The 22,038-nt window shown below is 60.8% G+C and overlaps 1 protein-coding gene across 1 annotated transcript in view; it reads left to right on the forward strand.

Annotated features, from left to right (window-relative positions):
- Window positions 1-22,038, forward strand: part of ABLIM2 (actin binding LIM protein family member 2) — a 137,775-nt gene that overhangs the window by 1,041 nt on the left and 114,696 nt on the right. The gene's annotated exons all lie outside the window — the stretch shown is intronic.

The following is a 22,038-nucleotide window of genomic DNA, read 5'->3' on the forward strand; positions in this document are numbered from 1 at the left end:
ACTCTGTGCTCTTTCCCCTGAGCCTGGCTTGCCGTAGCCTGCGGTATGGCCCCTGGCCATGGTGCAGAGACCAGTGGGGACATGGGGACAGCTGTTTCCCCAGGAGGGCAAAGTGGACTGGGAGAGCCCGTGCATTTAGTGAGCACTTCCTGTGTGCTTGGTGCTGGGGGTGTAGCTTCCAGGGACTTCCTCCTGGGGGGAAGCTGTCCCCTCCCCCTCCCAGTTGAGGAAGGAGCCATCGCATTGGCAGTGGGAGTGGGGAGAGTGGTTGAGAGCAAATGGCGGGCTGTGGGAGGCAGAATTCTCCAGAAGAGGGTTTCTGTAATAGCCAACCTGTTCTGTGGAGGTGGCTGGGGAGCAGGGTACCCCTAGACTTGGCAGAACCTCCAGACGCATTTACCTCATGGCAGGTGGGGATAATGGCAGGGGTGCACCGGGGGTAATTTTAGGGTCTCCTTGACCGTAATTGAAACCTCCGGTCTCCCCTGTAATCAGGAGCCCAGAGAGGAGCGCAGTATCTCCCCCTCCTCACTGGGGGTTGTCCCTAGAGAAGGGGTATGGGGGCCCCCAGGAGCCAGAGGGACCATGGTCAGAATGAGCGAGGAGACTGGGCTTAGCATCATAGTGGCCCCCTGATGGCCTTGGACAACCCTGGCACCTGCCTGAACTCGGCTTTCCGATGCGGTTCCCTGGAGAGGGTAAGGGCCAGGCGAGACACACGTAGGAGGTCCTCCTTCGGTAGCTTGTGGTGGTCAGTAAACCTTAACCTTTCTGAGTTAATCCGGCCCCTCTGACCCGCCAGTGGGCATGCTCCCCCCTCCACCTGTTGCTCCTGGCCCGGCCCTGCCTCCAATGGATGGTTTGCAGAGCAGTAATTTTCACCCACGGGCACAGTGGGGGAGGGCAGGTGGTCTCTGATGCCTGGCACGAGGCCTCTAATGTCCAGCCACTGTGCACATCTGGCGGGCCAGGGGGCTTCCATCATCGAGGGCACGTCCCCTGACGGCCCTCCCCACGAAGCCTGGCATCATGCCGGAGCACGGCGTTGGCAGGTGTGGTTGGGATCATGTGGTCCAGTCCCCAGCTGCCCACACAAGCCGACGGTCAGAGGCCGAGGCGACCTGTACACCCACCCCGGGTGGGAGGCTTCCCCAGCATGTGTCCTTCAGTCTGATAACCCAGGACGCCTTTGAGATGGCCCTGGGGTGGCATCAGGGTCCACGCAGCTGCCTCCTTGTTTCGTTGCATGTCAACGTCCAGTGGTCAGGGACTTGTTTAAATAGCGCCGTGGCCAGCTGGAAGGAGATGACACTCTGTATCAAACAGGCCGGCATCCAAATCGGACGCTAGCCGTGAGCGCCTCGTGCCTCGGTTTCCCCACTGATGGGGGGCGGGGGGGAATCCTTTAGCTCTGCGCACAGTGCTGGCCATGCTTGGTAAGTCTGGTGGTGGCTTCGTAACATCACAGCCCCCATGGGCAGGGTGGGGCAGAATGGGGGCAGAGTCAACACCTGAGCTGGGAGGGGCTGCAGGGCCAGCTCTGCCCCCACTGGGCACCAGGTCCACGGGCCCTCTGAGCCTGTGTGTCCTCCCGCAGCGGCTGCAGGTCTGGCAGCTAAGATTCCCCCAGGTCGTCGGAGGTTTGTTGGGGGGGGGGTGTACCAGTCATCCAGGGCCGCCGTGACAAAGAAACCACAGACCGTGCAGCTTAAACAACAGAAATTTAACTTCTCACACTCTGGCGGCTGGACGTCGGGGATCAGGGTGTGGCAGGCTTGCTTTCTTCTGTGGCCTCTTCTTGTCCTGTAAATGGCCGTTTCCTCCCTGTATGTCCTCATAAGATCCCCGCCTGTGTGTGTCTGTGCCCTTATCTCTTCTTATAAGGACACAGTCATTGGATTATGGATTTGGGGGGATGCAGTTCTGCCCAAAGCAGGCGTGCACGGCCAGGTGGAGAGCTGGCTGGCCCCACGACTGCTGGGTTAGGATCACGGAGCTGGGAGGGGTCTGGGGGAGGCTCCCGTCTAAACCCACCCACAAAGAGGAGAAACCATAGCCTGGAGAAGGAAAGGCAGCTGTCCGGGGTCCAGGAGAGTGTGCGGCAGACACAGCCCCGGTCCCTGGCTCTGGTTGGCGCAGCCCCGGCATTTGGAACAGAGAGACGCGTTTCCAATCCAAGCACGGGCTCTGCCGGAGCCACAGAAACGTTCACCTTGGCGTTCTTAGCAACAGCGGAATGTCAGAAACCGGCTAAATATGGAGGGGGCGGTGGGATATTAGACACGTGTCATTCGTCCAGTCCACAGATGCTTCGTAAGCACCTGCTGTGTGCTCAGCCCTGCTCCGTGGGTGGGGGTGGGGGGGTGGCCACAGACAAGAGCCAGCAGCACCCTCATCCTCCTGAAACGTGCCCTCTGCAGGTGGCGGGAACATTCTCGGTGATGGTGTGTTGGGAGTTCTTCATGTTAGGAGACAGTGCTTCAGAAAAGCTTAATTTAGAGAACAGCTGAGGCCAAAATCATCCATCCCCTCCGACCCAACTCGACAGAACAGTGAAGGAGAGCAGCTTGGAAGGAAGGATGTGGGCATGTCCGTGGTGCCCACCTCTGCTAGAGGTGGTGAAAGAGCCGGTGAGCCCTCCTCTGCCTCTTTATTTTTAATTTTATTGGAGTAGAGTTGATTTTCAGTGTTGTATTTGTTTCAGGTGAACAGCGAAGTGAGTCGGTCATACGTAGACATACATGGATACTTTTTCCCGTGTAGGTTACTGCACAGTACCGAGTGGACCCCGGGTGCTGGACAGTCGGTGCTTCTTAATCATCTATTTTACGCAGTAATGTCTCTCCCCAGCCCCGCCTCTTGATACTTTGCATCTCTTTTCTCAGTTTTCTCCATTGTATGTGCTTTTCTTCTTTGAAGAGAAATCCCCTGTAGCAAGAAGGCAATGCTTCTGGACCTGAGGTGGGGACCATGCTGTTTGGAAATCCGTGCCTGGGTGAGGGCCGGATGGCTGCATCCTTAGGGGCCACCGTCCTTGGCTGGGACGAGGTGGCAGCGGGCAGCACGTGGGCTGCTGCATAAGTGGTGGCGCTGGTCTCCGCGTGTTCGACTCCACCTGAGTTTGGTGTGGACGAAGGCGAATGATCCTGACCCAGAAAGTGATCCGAAGCTGTACTGAAAAGGAGGCAGCAGGTGCTCCCCAGATCCAGACTGTGACCCACCTGTCCACGGTCACTTCCTAACCTGCCCCCCGAGACCCTCGGATGCTTTATGGCTTCCACAGATGACGTAGTTTGGGAGGAGAGGGCGTACTTTCTAGACCCAAGCCCTGACTTTGGTGAGCGCTTGGAATGAGTTCCAGGAAAGGGAACGTGACCCTCCCTGTGGAGAAGTGGCCTGTCCAACACCCTGACTGGCCCGGAGCCTTGTCTGCGTCGTGAGAGAGCCGTGAGCTGGTAAGAGGAGATGGGCAAGTCGCTGGGGAAGGAGGGGACGGGGGTGGGGGGGTGGTCCAGCCTCTGGAGGGGTCGCCCTGGTCCTCCAAGCCAGGCCAGCTGCCGGGGCCCTGAGCCTAGATCGCACAGCCCCTGCCCTGTGGGCACCGGGGCTTCGGCGGGAGGCCCAGGCCTCCCCTGAACGTGGGCCTCTTGGGCCCAGATCCCAGCTCTGCCCTCTGCCAGCGCAGGGTCGTCAAGCCTCCCTGTGCCTCTGATGCGCCTCTTCTGGGGTCTCCGTAGGGGCCGAGGGCGCCAAGGGCCTGGCCGGCAGGAGAGGCTGGAAAAGCCGTTAGAATCGTCGTGAAAAGGCAGGTGGTGTTTCATACTTTTTCATGATGAGCCCGTTGTCGCGGTCGCGTGGATCCGCGAGCTGCCTGGGGACTGGTCAGATCAGTGCCAGCCGAGCTGGGCTGCCCCGAGCGCGGGCCTCCTGCCGCTTGACGTGGGCAGAGCAACCCGAGTGGGGCGTCTCTGTTTACGCAGGAGGTTTCCATTGCCAAGGTCGCTAGGGTGTTGGGCAGCGCCCTGCTTTGGTGTCAGGCTCGCAGGAGGCTCCCTTGGGCCCTGGGCCTAGTGCTCCTGGGATCCTCACAGCGCGTCTCAGAGCCGCTCAGGTGTCCCCTCCTGCAGATGGGGACGGGGGTGCCCAGGAGGGCCCGTCGGGTGCCTGGCATCACGTGGTGCCGTGTGTGAATGACAGAGTTGTGTTTGAACCCTGGCACTGCCCCCCCACCGGCTGTGATGGCAACGTGGCGGCACATGGCTGAGTGTCGGGATGGGTAAGGCCTGACCCACCGGGGCCATCATGATGTCATGCTTTCCAGTGGCGGAGTGGGGGGGTGACAGCCCATCTCTGCCCTGAGCCGTGAAACATGTTCCCATTTTCAGGGCTGGCGCCTGCTGGCACATCCAGGAGAGCAGACCCTGACCCAGCCCAGCTCTGTCTGCCCCAGTGCGTGCTCTTCCCTCTCCTCCAATGGGGCTCCTGCCAGATCATGGCTTGGCCCCCAGGATGCACCCTGAGACAGCTCGGGCCACCAGCTCAGGTCCATTGCCTCCCTGTAACCTTGACCCCTGGCCCAGCCCTCCCTTGGGGCCTTCCAGAGCTGACTGCTCCCACTGGGAGGCAGCTGTCCCCAGTTCCTCTGGCTCCAGCCCCAGCCCAGCCCCTCCAGCAACACCCAGCCCCATCCACCCAAGTTTCCTGGATTCCCCCCTACCTGCCAGACCTCTGTGTGACCTTGGGCCAGGCACCTTCCCTCTCTGGGCCTGTAACAAGGTGGCCCACCGCCATCCGGGGTGTGACCTGCTTGCTTCTGACAACCCGGTCCCCCCATTGTCCCCAGATAGATCATCTGCTTTGAGGCTCAGCCATCATTTTAGGGAAGGACGCAAGGTGGCCATGAGGTCTCCCCACAGCCCCAGCACCAGGGACCTCATCTGACGGGTTCACGGCCAAAGCAATCTGCCCGGTACGCGGAGGGTCCTGCTGTAAAAGGGGTTTTCTCCACAGCCAGGCAGGGAGGTGACATCTGTGGTTGTCTGCCTGGTCCCCAGGCCAGGAGAGCGGCTGAGTCCGTGGCCTTGGGGAGGACTGGGCGGGCGGAAGGTGTGCTGTGAATTCCCTGCTTGATTTCCTTTGACTCGGCCCGCAGCTCGGCCCGCGGGGCGGCTCTGCCCGCCCCGGGCCCCCGGGCTGGTGGCGAGCCAGCACGTGCTCAATAGCTTCTGTGGCAAAATGCTGCATTGGGGGTTTTCATGCCCCCTGTTGCCTGAGCAGATGATTTCTAAGCAACGAGGGAGGCCGTCTTGATGGCTTGGAAAGTCCAGTCGGTCGCACTGGGGGCAGGACACCCGCTGCTATGTCCTTGTCACCTGTGTCCCCGTGTCCAGATCACATAATGGCCCTTTGCCTCCGTTTCCCCACTTCAGAGGCAGAGATAACAGCACCTGTGTTTCAGGCCTGCTCATGGGCTGTGGTGTCGAGGGCTTGGGCTGGTTTTCATCACAGCTGGATGCTGTCCAGACCTCGGGGCAAAGCTGAGGCTGCGCCCAGCAGGGTCGCCGTGGCATCAGCTTACATCGGCTCACAGCTCTTCCTCTGTTGCTGTTCTGCTCCCACCCCTGCCCCATCCGACCAGTCCTGTCTACACCTCCTGCCCGGTGCCCAGGGCCAGGAGAGCTGCCCGCCCCGGGTATTAGTGGCCGTATGATTCCCAAGAGGCGGTGTTTGGTGATTGGCCCCAGCTGGGAGCCTCCTGGCAGCTGCCTCCTGCACGGCCATCCTCACCGCGTGCCCTGCGGTGCCCCGCCCGGCCTTCTGCACGGAGCAGGCACCCTGCGCCACAGCATCCTGGGGCTTGGGTTTCATCACGCACAGGACGAGGGATGGAGAGATGATCCGGTTCCAGCCAGCACAGCAGAAGCCAGCATCCGTGTCCCTGTAGTGAAACGTGCCGGCTGTCCCCGCCGGGCACCTGGGCCCAGGGCTGGGCTGCGTAGAGCTGTGTGCACCCGCTGGAACCTGCATGGGCTGCCTCGGGACAGGTGCTCCGTGCACGCCATCCAGCAGAGGATAGGATTGACGGAGCTCGGGTCCCTGCCTCACGCTCAGTCTGTCGGCCTTCACCCCGCCGTCGAGGGCTCCCAGCCAGGCTGCTCTCTGACCTCTTCCTTCTCCCCAGACATTAGCAGCCCCAGGGTCGTGCTGGAAAACCACAACCCCCAGGCCCCAGCTGGTGGCGGGGCTGGGTGTGACATTCTAAGAAGAAGAATGGCAGACACCCCTCGTGGCCCCCACCTCAGTTTGGCAGCCAAGTTGCAGGTGCTTGAAGATGGTCCAACCCCCTTGACCTGTAGCTGTCACCGTTTCCACTCTCAGGGACGAGGATGTGGGTGCAGGTGGCCCACCTGGGAGGCGGGCCCAGGAAGCACAAGTCGGGGAGGGGGAGCCAAGGGAGTATTTGGATGGGTGGTCAGGTACCGTGGGCTGGGAGGCTCAGTCCTGCTGGGGAACCGGGCAGAGGGTACCTCCGAACTGATGGGGCACTGGTACCTTTGTTGTCCTGGGCAGAGGCTGGTCCTGGGGTCCCGAACCCCCACTGTGTACTGTGCAGCTGTCCACAGCCATACAGGGGAGCCTAGGGGCGTAGCGAGGGTGGGTGTCGCTGCACAGCCGCAGGATCTACAGAGCCCCCAGGGGGCCCAGGACGGGTGCAGCCTCAGTCTGGTCGGGCCACCTCCGTCCCCAGCCACCAGCGGCCCCTGGAGGGCTCACAGCTATTCTAGAATATTTACTCCCTCAGCAGCTGCTTACAGAGCACTGGCCGTGTGCGGGGTAATGGCCTTGCTACCGCCGCAGCACAGCTGCTGTGTTTCTCCTGCCACCTTCTCCCGTCCTGCTCCACCGTCCTGGGGTGCCTCCTCCTAACTCTCAGGCCTTTCCACCCGAACCCGGACCGGCCAGGACTCAACTCCAGCCCTTTAGGGTCCGCCCTCCTCAGGACCAGGGTTGCGGGGGGGTTCCTGCAGAGACCTTGTGCCTGGTCCTGGCTGCTGTGTGACCCGGGGCAAGGCCCTGCCCCCTCTGAAACCCCTCATCTCAGACAGAGCCCCCCCTCATGCCTGTCCTCATCCCCAGGCCCTGTGAACGTGTCACCTTCGATGGCAAGGGGGCTTTGGGATGTGAGCGAGTTAAGGTTGTGCGATGGGAGTCTGTGGGGTGGGGCCCACGTGGTCTCAGGGACCCTCGGGGGAGGCGGCGGTGGGGGGTGCAGTCAGAGACAAGTGGATGCCGTGGTGGAAGCAGAGGCACTGCTGGCTTTGCAGATGCAGGGAGGCTCCCTGAGCCAAGGACGGGTGGGCAGGCGGCCTTATTTTGCAAGTGGAAGGTTTTTTGGGAGCTACTCAGCCACGTGACCTGGTGTCATTCCAGGATACCTGCGCCCTGGGGCCTCCTGCTCCAACAGGCTGCCTCTGCCTCCGGGGGCTTGAACAAGGGCGTGCTGGGGCAGAGGAGACAGTACCATGGAGACCCCCCCGGGCCGTGGGGTCACCCGCTGGGCTGGGGACCGCCAGGCACACACCATGTGGCTGCACCCCTTCTGAGAGGGGGGTACGCACAAACCCTAGTGGATTTTCTGAATGTCTCCTGGTTGTTCGCAGTTTACTGATAAAGGAAACCGAAGCTGGACTCAGATGTGTTCTGGAGCAGGATTGTAGCCTGGCCTGCAGGCGGATCCAAAGCCCGCATGGCCTCCTGCTGTTCCCAGAATCCACATCTGAGCCCAAGGAGCTTTGAGTCGTTGTCCACTCCCGCAGGTTCTGGAACCACGCCCTCCGCCAGCCCAGGTGGCCCAGTCTCACCCAAAGTGGGCGAGCCCCACAGGGTGGGGGGACCAGCCTGGGCAGTGAGGGGGCGTCGGGGCGGGGGAGTGGGCGTGAGCCTAACGGTGGCCCAGCACCTGCAGCCCGTGCCTTCTCGCCGCTGCTCTGGCCAAGCCTGCGTTGACATGGGCCCCCTGGGCCCCGGAGCCTGCTTGCTGGTGGTCCTGACCCCAGGATTCTCCTCCAGCTCAAGACTCGGCCCCGTCTGCCAAGCGCTTGGACAACAGTTGCGGGGTGCAGGGTTACAAGTTTCGTTTTCCTCGAACAGAAACCCCGACGTGCCTGGAAATCAGGAAATGCGATATGTGTGCAAAAGCCCAGCGTCCAGCCGGGCGCCTCCCTGACCAGCTCCGCTGGGCGTGGGGTGCAGAGAGGGCGTGGGGTGCAGAGAGGGCCTGGGGTGCGTCTGAGTGCTGAGGACGGAGGGTGGCCCGACCAGTGCCCTGCCCCCCCAGCTGTCTCCGGAGTCCTTGACAGGTCGCCCTGCCCAGGGGACCTCAGTGTTGCTGGCCCCCTGCCAAGCGGGGCTGCCCCTCGAGAGCGTGTTCTGCCCCTGCTGCCACGGCCACTCCCCTTCCTCCATCGGCCCCCACCTCCCAGCACCCCAGATTCCTTCTCTGAGAGCAGCCTGTGGAGCACAGCGCAGGAGCCAGTGGCCTTTGAAGGAACCGAGTTAAAATGACAGGCAGCACATCCACAGCGCGTCCTCAGCGGGCCCCTCGGCGGAGGCACTCTGTGGGCCCTTGGAGAGGGCACGGGGTTGATGGGGGGGGTCAGCCCCCCCCCCCGGGGTGGCCAATGGGAGGGCAGCTGCTGTGACGCTGTGCCATAGAACCCGGCGCTCGAAACAGCAGAAACTTATCCTCTCACAGTTCTAGAGGCGCCAAGTCCGGCATCCCTGTCCCCGCTGGCAGGGCTGTGCTCCCTCCAGAGGCTCCATCCTTGTCTTTCCAGCTGCCCGCGGCCACCTCGCTCCTTGGATGGGCTGCCTCACCCCCACCTCAAGGCGCAGCGTCTTCAGCACCTTCAAATCTCCATCTCATCTGTGCGTGTTGGGGGGGGGTCAGCGCTCCCTCGGTCCCCCTCCCTAAGGGTGCTCTGGCTGCATGCAGGGTCCACCCGGATCACGCAGAACAAGCTCCCCATCTCAAGGGATGTGACCCCTCTACCGCATCTGCAAAGACCGCCCCTTAACCATCTAATGCAGGGTCACGGTCCCAGCCCTGGGGATGAGGCTGTGGCTCTACTGGTGGTGGGGGCGATTATTCAGCATACCCCAGGCAGCTTCTCGAACATTCTGTTTCTTCTTCTTCCCCTTTTCTTCTTCGGCCACCTGGGGCATATGGCGTTCCTGGGTCAGGGGTCAGATCCAAGCCACAGTGGCAACCTGCGCCGCACCTGTGGTAACGCCGGATCCTTGAACCCACTGTGCCTGGCCGGGGACTGAACCTGCGTCCTGGTGCTGCAGAGACGCCGCGATTCCGTTGCGACATAGCGGGAACTCCACATTCCGTTTCTGGGACCGAGACCTTTTCCCCTCCCTGTGGGGTCTCCTGAACAGCTGAGGGTTTGAGAGAACTCTCCTAGGACAGAAAATATTACTCTGAAGCCAACTAAATGGAACAGCCCGAGTCCCCTGAGCTGGGTGCCCTCAGGACGGCTGTCAGTGTGCGTGACTCTAGGGGGCAGTTAGGCAAGAGGTATGGAGCCGTAAACTCATTCACACCCTTTGGTGGAAGAAGGCAGCTTTCTGGATCCTTCCGAAGGAGGGCTCTGAAACACCTACGATTTGTGTGTAAGAAGTCGGTCACTGCAGGGGGTCCCCTGGTCCGTAAGTTGCCATCCATCCGGAGCAGCAGCTCTCCACCTCCGAGGACCCCTTTACCCAGGACCCCCAAAGAGCTTGTGTTTACCTGTGTTGTATTCATTGATGTTCAGTGTTGCGGAGGCTCAAATGGAGACTTGCAAAGCGTTTCATCCGTTGACTAAGCATAACGCCCGTTGTTGGTTAACCTAGGAGGATCTTCAGGGCACAGAGTGGCATTGCTTTGCGTTTGGAAGATCTCATTAGGGGCTGGCTTACCCGACGCGGCTGGAACGCAGACCCAGCCCTGCGTTCTGTCACACGCGTTGGCTCCAGAAAACTCTGTGAACGGAGGGAGGTAACATCTCAGTCTTAGTATGAACACGGCGCTGACCCCGCTGGCGCCCTGCTTGGATCTGAGGGACCCCGGGGTTCCTAGCCTGCACTTGACACTGGTGATAAAAGTTGCCGTGTTAGGCAGTCTGGCACGGACCGTGACCAGCTAGGGTGATGCACGCGTCCTTGCCACTGACAGAGGGTGGCGTACACAATTTGATGCCGTTTTTCTCAGCAAAATAGGCAGAAAAAACTCAATGGAAGAAAATACATCGAAATGCAAGGGTTATGCGCAGCCCTGCCCTTTCCCCTGATGCTTGGCTATTTTTATGTCCCTGCTTCTCTGTTTTGGGGATGGGCAGGCGACAGGATTTTGCTCGGTACTGGGTCTCAAGAGGCTTGATTAGAGCAGCTGTCTGACCCGCTGGCACCTGCCGGCTCCTGCTCCCGGGCTAGCGTTCTCTATCTTGGGAGGGGACATTCACAGAGGAGCTAAGCCTGTGAGTGTGTGTGTGTGTGTGTGTGTGTGTGTGCTCACGCACGCTCCTGGGGTAATTTAGTCCACTGTTATAGACCAGGGACTTCTGCTCGGGAGCAGATTCCACGGTGGCCGACGAGGAGCTGGGGGCTGGTCCGCACGGCGGCGTCCTCTGCAGGAATGCCTGCCCCCGGCCCGGTGCCAGCGGAGGGCTAAATATATCCTGGGTGTGTGCTGGCCCCCGCTGGCACCCCCGCCCCCACCCGGCCTCGGAGCAGAGCTCAAGGGAGCGATTGATTTGTCTCATAAAGATCAATGCCTGCCATTTACGGAGCAGCTAGTAACGCTGGGCAGGGCAGGAGGTTGTCCAGGCTCGTCTTTCATGCCGCAAATCCCTGTGGCTGGGGATTCTTGCTCCCACTTTGCAGAGGAGGGCACTCGGATGAAGACAGGAGGCAAGGCTAGCCCAGGGCCGCTTGGCTGGTGACAGGGGAGGTGCCTGGCTCCGGGAGCACCCCCAGCGTCTCCCACGGGGTCTTCTGATTCGAGGAGCCTTGTTAAGCTTTGCCGAGGCTTCAGGTCTTGCAGGTGAAAAAGAAGGGCAGTAACAACAAGCTTGACGGCCCTGGACAGTGGCCCTCACGGAGTCTGCCTGACACTGCAGGGCCGGTTTCCATGACAGCCCATTTTACAGGTGGGGACGCGGAGGCCCGGTGACCTTAAGTACCCAGCTGGCGGTGGTAGAACCAGCCCCTGAGCCCAGGCAGCTCAGCCCAGGCCCTGGGCTCCTCTTCCTTCCCTCGTCATCTGCATTAAGTGTGCGTCAGCTTGCTCTCTGCTCACGGCTCACTGCTGTGCATCTGCGGTTCTCCTCGGGTGCCTCACCTCGCAGAGGCCCGGCTCCTGCTCCGAGGGCTGGACTGGAGCCCGAAGGGACGGGGCAGTGGGGTGGTGGGGGCAGCATTTGGAAAGGAACTTGTAGAGAAACGGCCCCGTGTTCATTCAAAGTGTGACCCAAAGCCTCTGAGATGGGTGCCCTGGGAGGGGCATCTTGCCAGAAGTTGGGGTCTTGCCGATCATTCCTGCTCGCCCCCCCCCACCCCCAGGCCCCTGGGCTGCCCCCTCTGCTCTGAGCCTGGCCTTCCTCCTCCTCTCCCTCTGAGGGCAGCCCTGAGGCCCAGCAAGGGACCCCAACAGGGCTTTGCTCTGGGTTTGGGGGTGATGGTGGGACAGCCAGGCCTCCGCCAGCCTCCTGGCCATGACAGCTCCTGCGGAACCCCTGAAAGCAGTCTGCAGGGAGGGCATAGCCCCCTGGCTCCCCCCTAGATTTCCTATCGCCTCTCTGAGGACCGACGTCTCCCCAGAGTGACCCCAGCCGGAAGGACACGCCTTTCACGGGAGCCCAGCATCCACGGGGTGGGGGTGGGGTGGTTTCACCCGGGGCGCCCTTGAGGCCCTTGTTCCCTCCAGGAGCTTCCAGCCTGGCGAGAAAAGCAGACAGCACACAAGGAAAACAAAGCATGAGAAAGCACTTCTCAGGGAGGCGGGGGGGACACAGACAGAAGGTGATTAAGGGACCTGCTGTGAGAGAGAAATCCTGGCAGGCTTCCTGAAGGAGGTGACCCCACCCCCGTAGGCCATTGGCAGGACATGCAGAGCCCAGAGGTGAGAGTGGAGGGAGTTTTGAGGTCCTTCACTCACGCCTCCAGCCCAGGCTAGGCCCAGGTAAGGTGCTGAGCCCCCTGCCTGTCTGCCTCAAGGGCGCTGTGACCTCAGGGCATCTTGCAGGTGCCTTGCTTGCAGGAAGGGCCCAGTGAGGAAGCGGCCACAGGAGCCGATGTGTCACTGCATCCAGAGAGGAGAGAGGGAGGGAGGAGAGAGGGAGGGAGCAGAGCGTGGAGCCCCAGCTCGGTTGATCCAAGCTCCTGGAGTCCTGCTAGACTGCACCCCGGGATGATTCCAGGTGGCCCAGGTTGGGGATGGCGGCTGTCAAGCCCTCTCAACATGTTTGACTGTGAAGGGAGGGGAAGAAGCCCCAGCACAGGCGTGGCCAGGGTTCAGGGGGGACTCACTCATTTGTCACTATCACCATGGGTGCGAGTGGGAGGGCAGGACCCGTGGTGGGGACACAGTGCCGAGGTCTCTTCCTTGTCCCCAGGCTGTCTTTCTTGGTCCCTCGTCCCTTCTCCCCCAAACGTGGGGCTCATCTAGGGCCACGCCAGGCCCACTTCCTCTGGGTCCTGCAGCTTGATTGGGAACAGGAACGGGCCCTGTCCTTGGGGAGGGTGGGGCCCGAGAGGTGACACCTTCCTCCACCCACGCAGGAGAGGGCACCGGGAGGCCAGGCCCCTGGTGTGGAAGCCTGGCCCCCTCCCTGCCCACGCAGCAGGGACACCCATGCCCCAGTGCCAGGCAGCGGACCCCACGAGCCCTTGCAGCCCAGACAGAGCCCTGTGTGTCATTTCATTCAAGAGCCGCAGACGGATTGGGGCAGAAGTGGTCTCTTCTGAGGCTATACCACATCTTATTAAATCTGGCGGCTCATCTGGGGAGGGCCGTCCATGAGGCTGGGTGACAGGGCCGTGTGCCTGCTGCATCCAAGTTGGAAGCCCTGCAAACGGCCGCACGATTACCTTGGAAGCTGGGGCCCCTGCCAGGCCCCCGCTGAGCGGTGCCGGGCAGCGGGTGGACCTACAGTCCGGCCAGGGAGACGGGCCTGGAGTGGGGGGGGGTCACGATGGTGGCACAGGTAGACCCCTGAGACCCAGGGGCAGAGAGCGGCCTTGGACCAGGACCCTGGCGGTGTGCAGGCCCTCCCTGGCCCAGTTCCGGAAAGAGGGCTACTCCAGGAATAGAACCTTTTATTTCCCACGGCACCACCCGCTGCAGCGATTTGGGCTGCAGCGATTCGGCGGCCCTGGTGGCCAAGATCGGGGGCTTGAGGTTGGTGGGGACTGTCACTGGCTGTCTGGGCAGCATCAGGACAGCCTTGCCCAGCAGTTCCTCCCCTGCGCCAGCCGTCAGGGTGCTTGTGTCACCTCCCGCTCAGAGCCAGGGAGCGGGTGCTCGCTCCAGGCACCTCTCCATTCTCGGTCCCAGGCGAGGGACCCAGTGGTCATGCGTGACCCCAAGCACAGGACGAAAGTCATCTCACGATGGGTCCCTGGACCCCTCCGGGCAAACCAGCACCTTGTCACCCCTCTCCTTTCACTCAGGACTTGGGATCCCCCCACTTGTGGATCTGCTGGGTTCACACCTGCCCCGAAGTGCTCGGAGCCCTGAGCCCCGCCTCGCCCCTCCCCCACCTGTGACCTCGGAATTATTCAGATAGTAATTACTCGGCTCTGCTGGAGCAAATAGACCCACGTCCCACCAATAACAGGCGAAGGCCCTTTCCCTGGGTACCTGTGAGCTGCAGCAGGAGGAAGAGGCACTGCAGGGTGGTCTCTGAACGGGGCCATGTGTGGCTGGGGTCTAGGCCAGGAGGGAGAGAGGCTGGTCATGAGCTGCCTGGCACATCGGGGGCCCAGATTTGGGCGTCTTCCCAGGTCTCATATCCATAAGAGCACAGCTAATGCTTGCTCAGGCCGTCACTGCTCTGAGCACCCAGGCATTTGTGACCTCGCTGGGACGTCCCCAGGATCCTCAGAAGCGCTTTGGGCTCTAGGGGCTGGGGCAAAGGGGCAGCTGATGTCACATGGCCAGAACGAGGCAGAGCTGTGCCTCTGGCCCAGGACTGTCTGTCCCCATCCCGGGCCTTTCCCACCACCCAGCGATGGGTCACAGGACAAAAGGATGTGCCTGGGCAGGGGGCCGCCCGGAAGGCTGGAGGTCAGCTGTCATGACCTTGCAGAGGCGTGTCCACAGGGAAGCAGGCATCGCCATGGATTTTAATGAGAAAAGCTTAAAATGACCCTGCTGGTGGAGCTCCTGGTGGCCTAGTGCGTTCAGGATCTGGTGGTGTCACTGCAGCAGCTTGGGTCACTGCTGTGGCACAGGTTCGTTCCCTGGCCTGGGAACGTCCATATGCTACAGGGGCAGCCAAAAAAAAGAAAAGAAAAGAAATCCTCACACCCAGGCATCCTCAGCATTGATTCCGAGTTTATTGGTCCCTGAGAGCTCCGCTCAGCTGCCACTCCACTGCCCTGACCCCCCAACTGACAGGCTGGACCACAGGCAGGGGCCTTTTTGCCTTTTTTGGCCGCCCCACGGCATATGGAGTTCCTGGACCAAGAATCATCTGTGCCACAGTTGTGACAACACGGGATCCTTAACCCCCGTCCAGGGCTGGCGATCAAGCTTGCATCCTGGTGCGGCAGCGACACCGCCAATGCCGTTGTGCCACAGCGGGAACTCTGGCAGATGCCTTTCGAAACTGCCACGGGCTCTTAACTTCGTTCCACACACATCTGGGTGCCACCCTCTGCCACCAGGGACCTTAAAGAGGGAGACCCAGCCTCCTCTTGGGGTCTCACTCTCACAGCGATTTGGACCGTACCTCATCATCATTAATCGTACCATAAACAAGACAGGCGTTTATCTTTGCAAGAGCAGGTGACTGAAGAGGAAAGAGTCTGTGACCCCCTCGGGCCAGTGTCCGGCTTCTCCGCCGCATGGACCCTGACGTGCGAAGCTCGGGCAGCTTACCGTGCTCTCCTCCTGGGACGCCAGCCCTGGAGGCTTCCCTGCGGAAGGTCGTGCTCTTGTGCTGCACACTCAGCGGCTGCGTGTGGTTCTGTTGAGCGGGTGTTCCGTGGTTTGCCCATAGTCTCCTTCCATCACCAGGTGTGTGTGTGTGTGTGTGTTTGCATTTTTAAAAATCTTATTGTGTTTTTGTTGTGGTCAAGTGTGTGTGCCATAAACGATGCTGCCTTGGTGCTTTTTCCGTGGCATTAAAATGCGCTCACCCTGTGGTGAGACCTTGGCCGCCGTGAGAATCCAGCCCCGTTCCCATCCTCCCCGCCGACTCTGTCCCCCGTGAGTAACTCCCCATCCACCCTCCCGCCCCAGCCCCCCCGCACCCACTGCTCTGCTTTCTGCCTCATGGATTGACCCTCCAGGGGCCTCAGAAGTCCAATCCCTGGGACAGGGTTTGTCCTTGAGGGTCTGGCTTATTTCACTTGGCATCGTCCGTCCACGATGTAGCAGGTGTCAGAACTTCCTTCCCTTTCAAGGCGGGAGCTCGGTCCCTCGTGGGCGTGGACCACACTCTGTTTATCCATCCATCCTCCCCTGGACTCGTGGGCTGCTTCCTTGGCTCTTGGGAGCGATGCTGCTGTGAACACAGGTGAGCAAGTATCTGTCCCCGCCCCGGCTTTCCTTCCCGGGGGCACGTCCCGGACGGGGTGGTTGGGTCAAGAGGTACCTCTGCTTCATTTCCTGAGGCGCCGTCACACCGTTTTCCTGGTGGCTGAGCTACTTCGCCATCAGCGGTGGCAGGGGGGCGTTGGGGGGGGTGTTGAGAAGGGGCCACATTGGTGGCCCCCCGAGCCCACTGTGCACGGTCAGACTCCTCGGCTTGGCTGAGCTCTTGGAGGTTCCCAAGTGGCCCCCCCTGACCCCCCTGCATCTATGCCCAGGCTGCTCCCCTTCTGGGTGCCTTCCTTCCCGTCCCTTCCCCCACCCGCCCGCATCTGCCCCCTGGGATGTCCTGCCCGCTCCCCTGCCCCCTCCTGCTCCCGCCCTACTGATGCCTATGCTTGTCTGCTTGTCTGGGTGGATCTGAGCCCTTTCTGTCTGCCTCCCTCTACAGGGACTTTGTGTCCCCCCGGCCCGGAGTCCCCCGAGCCTGTAACCACGTGTGCATTGCAGGGGCCCGGCCTTCACTGGGGCCTAAATGCCAGTGCTGTGTGGGGCAAGGGACCCAAGGTCACAGCCCCCAGGAGCCGGGAAGCCTCTCTGTCGAGCAGGGCTGCCTGGGTTCCCTGAGGCCCGAGCAGGCACACAGCCATGCTGGGGAAAGTTGTGGCTGGACCCAAGACCACAGGGCAGGACTCTGGCCCAGGCAGGGAGCGATAAATTTAGCCCCTTGATGGGAAAACGTCCCACACCTTCCTTCCTCCGCTTCCCTTGGGTCCGTGGACATGACTCAGGGGCTTGCATGTAACTCCCTTTAGCCCGTCCCGTTGTCTGCTGATGCAGGGATGCTGGGGGTGATGGGACCCTGACCTGATGGGGTCGACGGGCGGAGCCCCCTCCTCTCCTGGCTCAGCCAGAGCTCCCCCCACCCCCGACACCTTACTGCTCTGGAGATTCGCTGCCCGGGATCTGGGCAAGTTCAGTCGTGGTGAAATAAACACAGCCACACAATATCTACCGTCTCCACCATTGTTAAGTGTCCGATTCCGCGCATGCACTACGGTCACGTGTCGTGTGGCCGTCACCACCATCCGTCTCCAAAACCCTTTTCACTTTGCAAAACTGAAACTCTGTCCCCATTAAACACCACTTCCCCGCCCCCGCCGCAGCCCCTGGCAGCCACCACTCCGCTTTCTGTCTCTGTCAGTGTGTCAACTCCAGGGAGCTCCTGAAAGTGGAATTACACCGTGTGTCCTTTTGGCCTATTTCGCTGAGCCTCATGTCCTCGAGGCCCGTCCGTGTCGTAGCCTGTGTCAGTTTCCTTCCTCTTCGGGCTGAATAACACTCCATTGTGTGGACAGGACATGTTTTGTTTGTCCACCCATCTGACCGTGACGCTTGGGCTGCTCCCACCTTTGGCTGCGGTGAATGATGCGGTTGTGATGGTGGGTGTGTGGTGCTCCCTTTGGGTTTGGTGGTCCTGTGGCCAGTGGCCCTGGGGTCCTGCCACAAGCAGCGCAGGGCAGAGCCCTTCACGCGTGGTCCTTCCCTGGTCCCTCCCCACCGTCCAGGGACATGGGGGCGCCTTGCGTCCCTGGTATAGATGGGGAACTGAGGCCAGCCAGGAACAAGGACCTCCTGCTCTGCCGGCCCCTGGGGGAGGCGCTGGGATGCTGGGTGGACGGCTTTTTGCATTCAGAACCCACGCCATCACCTTTCCCTTGGAGGGTCCAGTTACGGGTGTGCCTTCATCCATCCTCACGGCCTTTTGTTCGTTCATCAGACACGGAGGGGGTCCAGCCTCCTCCTTGCCTGGGCCAAGCCACACGAGATGCATCGGGCTCCATCCCACCCTGAGGCGCTCCCAGGATGGGGGACCACATCACACAGAGGCAAAGAATAGGTGATTGACACTCCGTGTCTGCCTCGGCCACCAGTGGTGTGTGTGTGCGGGTGTGTGTGCGTGCGTGCACCCCAACCATGAACTCGCCAACTCTGGCTGCAGGAGGGGAAGCCGAGAGCCAGGAGAGCAGAGGGTTTCTCCAGCCACAGGGCTGGTGCTCTGAGCCCCCATGTCTGTCTCTGTCACTGCATTTTTTTTTCCAGGATCTGTGATAGTCTGTTAGGCTGTCATGGTCTCTTCCGTTTTTGGGGGGCTACTTTGTCTTCTTCATCGGTCCCCCCCAGCTCTTTCTTTTGAAAAGTTTTAAGCTTAGAGAAAAATTGCAGAAACACTTTGTAACACTTTCCCCAGATGCATCTGTTAGGAACATTTTGCTGCATTTTGCTTTCTTTCTCTTCTGAGCCACTTGAAAGTGAGTTGCACCCTCACCCGTGCACAGGTCTGTACCCACACATCACCTACAGGAAGTCCCTGTTTCCCATCTCCCCTCCCCCCAGGGCTCCGTTACAGTCCGTGGTCCATCTTTTCTTATCCAAGAGCCAGTCTAGGGCCCCACACAGCCATTCATTAGCATGTCTCTGCATCTTTAGTCTCCTTTGCTCTAGAATGTTCTTCCCACGTTTTATATTTTGTTTTTCTTTCGTGCCACTGACACAAAAAGTGTCCAGACCTGTTGCCTTGTGGACGGTCCCCCACCTGGGTGGGTCTGTTTCTTGGTGATGGGATTGGGGCTGAGCCTTTCTGGTGAGAGGCTGCCTCTGTGACCTGCTCCCCGCTCCGGGGACATGCAGAGCTGTCAGGCCTGTGTGCATTCGGATTTTTAGCCCAGCCGAGTGCAGCCAGCGGAGATGAGAATTCTTGCACGTACATCTTTGCACCAGTGCGCAAATAGACCTGTGAGCTGAAGTTACAGATATTCCTAGAAGTGGGAGTGTTGAGTGGGCATGTCTTCTGCCAAACTGCTCTGCCCAGAGTAGGTCCCAATTCATACCTTCACTAGAAAGGCCCCAGAGTCCCTGTCCTTGTCCCCTCCCAGTCCAATACAGGACACTGTCCATCTTTTCATATTTGCCAGCTGATGGGACAAGCGCCCCTCCCTGCTTTCATCTCTCTTCACAGGCACCTGAGGGCCTTTCTCTAGCTTTGGGGCCATTTGTGTGTCTGTGAATTTGCTGCTCCCTCTTTTGCTTGTTTTCCGTGGGGCTGCGTGTCTGTCTGTATTGACCCAGGAGGCAGATGGCCGAGTGCTCTGCACTGTCCATCCCAGAGTGGGCGGTGGGCCTGGGAGGGGATGCGCCGGAGGTGGTGGGCAGGGCAGGGGCGTCGGGAGGCCACATCCAGGTGTGTTGGGCAGGTAAGGCCGTGTTGGCCGAGGAGGGGGGTCTCTGAACGGGAAGACAGAAACCAAGTCACCTCCAACCTCCTCATCTGTGATGTCCCTGCTCCCCCTCTCGGGGGGCCACTGAGACCCCCCCCCCCCGAAATCAAAATGCCTCTGGGCGTGCCAGGCCTCTGCAGGCCGCCTGGGCAGCCTCCTCTGAGTCCGGCTTCTACAGGCCTTGGGGCCTTGACACCTGCTGGTTCCTCTGCCAGACTCGTCCGCCTGCTCGTAAGCGTTTTCTCGGCCTAGTTAGTTCTGGCGGCATCTCCTCCCTGAGGCCCTCTGAGCTCCAAGTGCAGTGGCCGCTCTGCCCCCTGCCCTGTGGCAGCCACCCCTCCCCCCACTTCTCTCCTTCGGGACACGGGTCACGGGTCGGGCTTGCACTTGCACATTCGGTTCCCCATCTGTGTCGTCGTCCTGCCAGCCTGCCAGCTCCTGACGGGGGCTTAGGACTGGAAGGCCCCTCTGCCGGGCAGAGTGCCCTGCTCAGGGCACCTGTTCCTCTGTTACGGGCGGGACGGCCTCCGCCTGGCCCAGCCCTCGGGTGTCTGGCTTGGCATCCTTCAGCCACCTCCTGGTTGGCGCCTTGGGGGTCCTGCTGTCCTTTGCCTTAGGGGACCCTGGACTTGCCCTCTTGGGGCCACGTGTCACAGATGGACCTGCAGAGGCTGTGGTGGGGGCTGCATGTGACCCTTCGCGAGCAGAGCTCCCCATGTGGATGGGCAAGAAGAGGGAACGGAAAGGGTCTGGACAAGGGGTTTGGCCTCAACCTGGGAGGCCTGGGGAGCTCCCCGGGCGGTGCTCGGCACTGGGGGCCCTGAGGTCAGTGTGGCGGGGCGTTGGGGCGGGCGGGAGGGGCCAGAGGGAAGGGGTGCCCTGTGAGGGGATGCTGGCGTTTTGCGCACTGGCTTCTCTGAGCCACAGGTTTGGGTGACAGCGGGCAAGGCCATGTTCTGGGTTGAACTGTGTCCCCAAAGAGAGATGTTGAAGTCCCGGCTGTGGTCCCTGTGAGGGTGGCCTTGTTTGCAAAGAGGGTCGTTGCAGATGTAACGCGTTAAGATGAGGTTGCATGGAGTTGGGGCCGGAGGGCAGGGGGGTCCTGCTAGGACAGGAAAAGAGACGCAGACGCAGAGGAGAGGCCACCTGACGACACGGTGGGGGCGGGGAGGGGCTGCAGTCACAGCCAAGGGTCACCGGCTGCCGCTGGGAGCTGGGAAAAGCCAGGAAGGCTCGCCCCCCAGAGGGAGCCCAGCCCCCCTGACGCCTTGGGGTTGGACTTCCTGCCTCCAGAGCTGGGAGAGAAGACATTTCTGTTCTTGAAGCTACTCGGGGGGTGGTCCTTTGTCCCAGCAGCCACGGGAAACTCATCCAGTCGGGAACTGGGAAGGAAAAATGCCGCTTCCCAAGTGCGCGTCCTGTACCAGGCGAGGAGCCTGGGCTTTCACGCGTATCCTCTCGCTTAGTCCTGCTGCGGCCCAGCAGGCAGACACCCTCGTTGTACAGATGAGGAGACTGAGGCCCAGAGAGGTAAAGCCACGGGGCCGAGGTCACCCAGCGCCGAGACATGGTGCCGGTTGCAAACACAAGTCTGCCTGAGTCGCAGAAGGGGAGCCAGCTGGGCGAGGGTGTTGGTGTGTGACGAGTGGCCCGTGGGAGGGTGGGGAGAGATGGGAGAGAGGGGACCGTGACAGGCCGAATGCGTGGTGCCTGGGCGCTTCCAGGAGGAGGCGGGCAGCATACAGCTGGCTCTGGGGGTTGAGGGCTCAGGAAGGGCTGGCTGGGGGTTAGGAATCTTCGCCCAGGGACTGGACAGTGTCTCAGAGCCTTTGGACCTACTTTTAGGCCTCTGAGAAAGTGCTGGTGTGCTCCTTGCCTGAACACACCTGAAAAGTCTACACCGCCTGTCGTAATGTTTTCAAGCCCTCAATTTCATTTGTTTCTCATCTTTCAAGGAGTGTTCAGAAATGAAGATGTGAGTGAGTGGAACTGGGGTGGCACAGGGGCGGGGGGCAGAGGTGGGCACGGGTGGGGTGGCAGAGGTGGGCACAGGGGCGGGGGGCAGAGGTGGGCACGGGTGGGGTGGCAGAGGTGGGCACAGGGGCGGGGGGCAGAAGTGGGCACGGGTGGGGTGGCAGAGGTGGGCACAGGGGCGGGGGGCAGAGGTGGCCATAGGGGCGGGGGGGGGGCAGTGGGGTGGGGCACAGTAATAGTGGCAGAGGTGTGGGGCTATCAGAGTGAGGGATTATTCTGGAATGTGGCCCAGGGGCTGTGCTGGAAGGAGGGGGGTTAGGGACTTGGGGAAGCAGGTGGAGCCACCGAAGCCACCTCAGACCACCCTCCCTCTTTCCTTTCTGGTCTGAGCCCCTTCCCAAGTCACGGGAGACGCCAGTCTGCTCGGGGGCTGCAGGTGGAGGACTGTCCAGGGGGCAGAGTGCCCAGACGGTGTCCTTGAGTTCGGGAGTCCTTTCAGACATCTGTCACTGCTGCCCACCCTCCGTGTGCAGAAAGAGCTCATAAATCATCATCCTTCTTGCTTGGGTCCCCTCTCCCCCTGGTGGAGGTAGAGTAGAAGTTAGGATAGAACTTTCTGCACTGCAGGTGGCGACCCATTTGTGGCCATGAAATCAGTTTAGTGGGTCACAGCAGCCTTTGTTATGTAACAGGTCGAATTGAATAGAAAAATAGCAGACCCAGCCTGGGGGGAAAAAAAAGAAAAAAAAAAGATAAAGAAAAATAGCAGCGCTCATCATGAGTAATAAGGCTAAGTGCTGTCTGGTGAAAAAATCTGTCTCACAGATAAAGGGCTGCGGTGTGGGGTAGGCTGGGAAACAGACCTTCAGGATATGTGGTGTCCTCTGCCTGGGGCTGGGGAGTGTCTCTTTATTTGAAAAGAGGGTGTTTGCTGGTGGGATTAAGGTAAAGGATGCTGAGATGGGAGGTTATCCTGGATTGTCC

This window comes from Phacochoerus africanus, chromosome 10, assembly GCF_016906955.1.
Source record: "Phacochoerus africanus isolate WHEZ1 chromosome 10, ROS_Pafr_v1, whole genome shotgun sequence".
In the NCBI taxonomy this organism is placed as follows: Eukaryota; Metazoa; Chordata; class Mammalia; order Artiodactyla; family Suidae; genus Phacochoerus; species Phacochoerus africanus.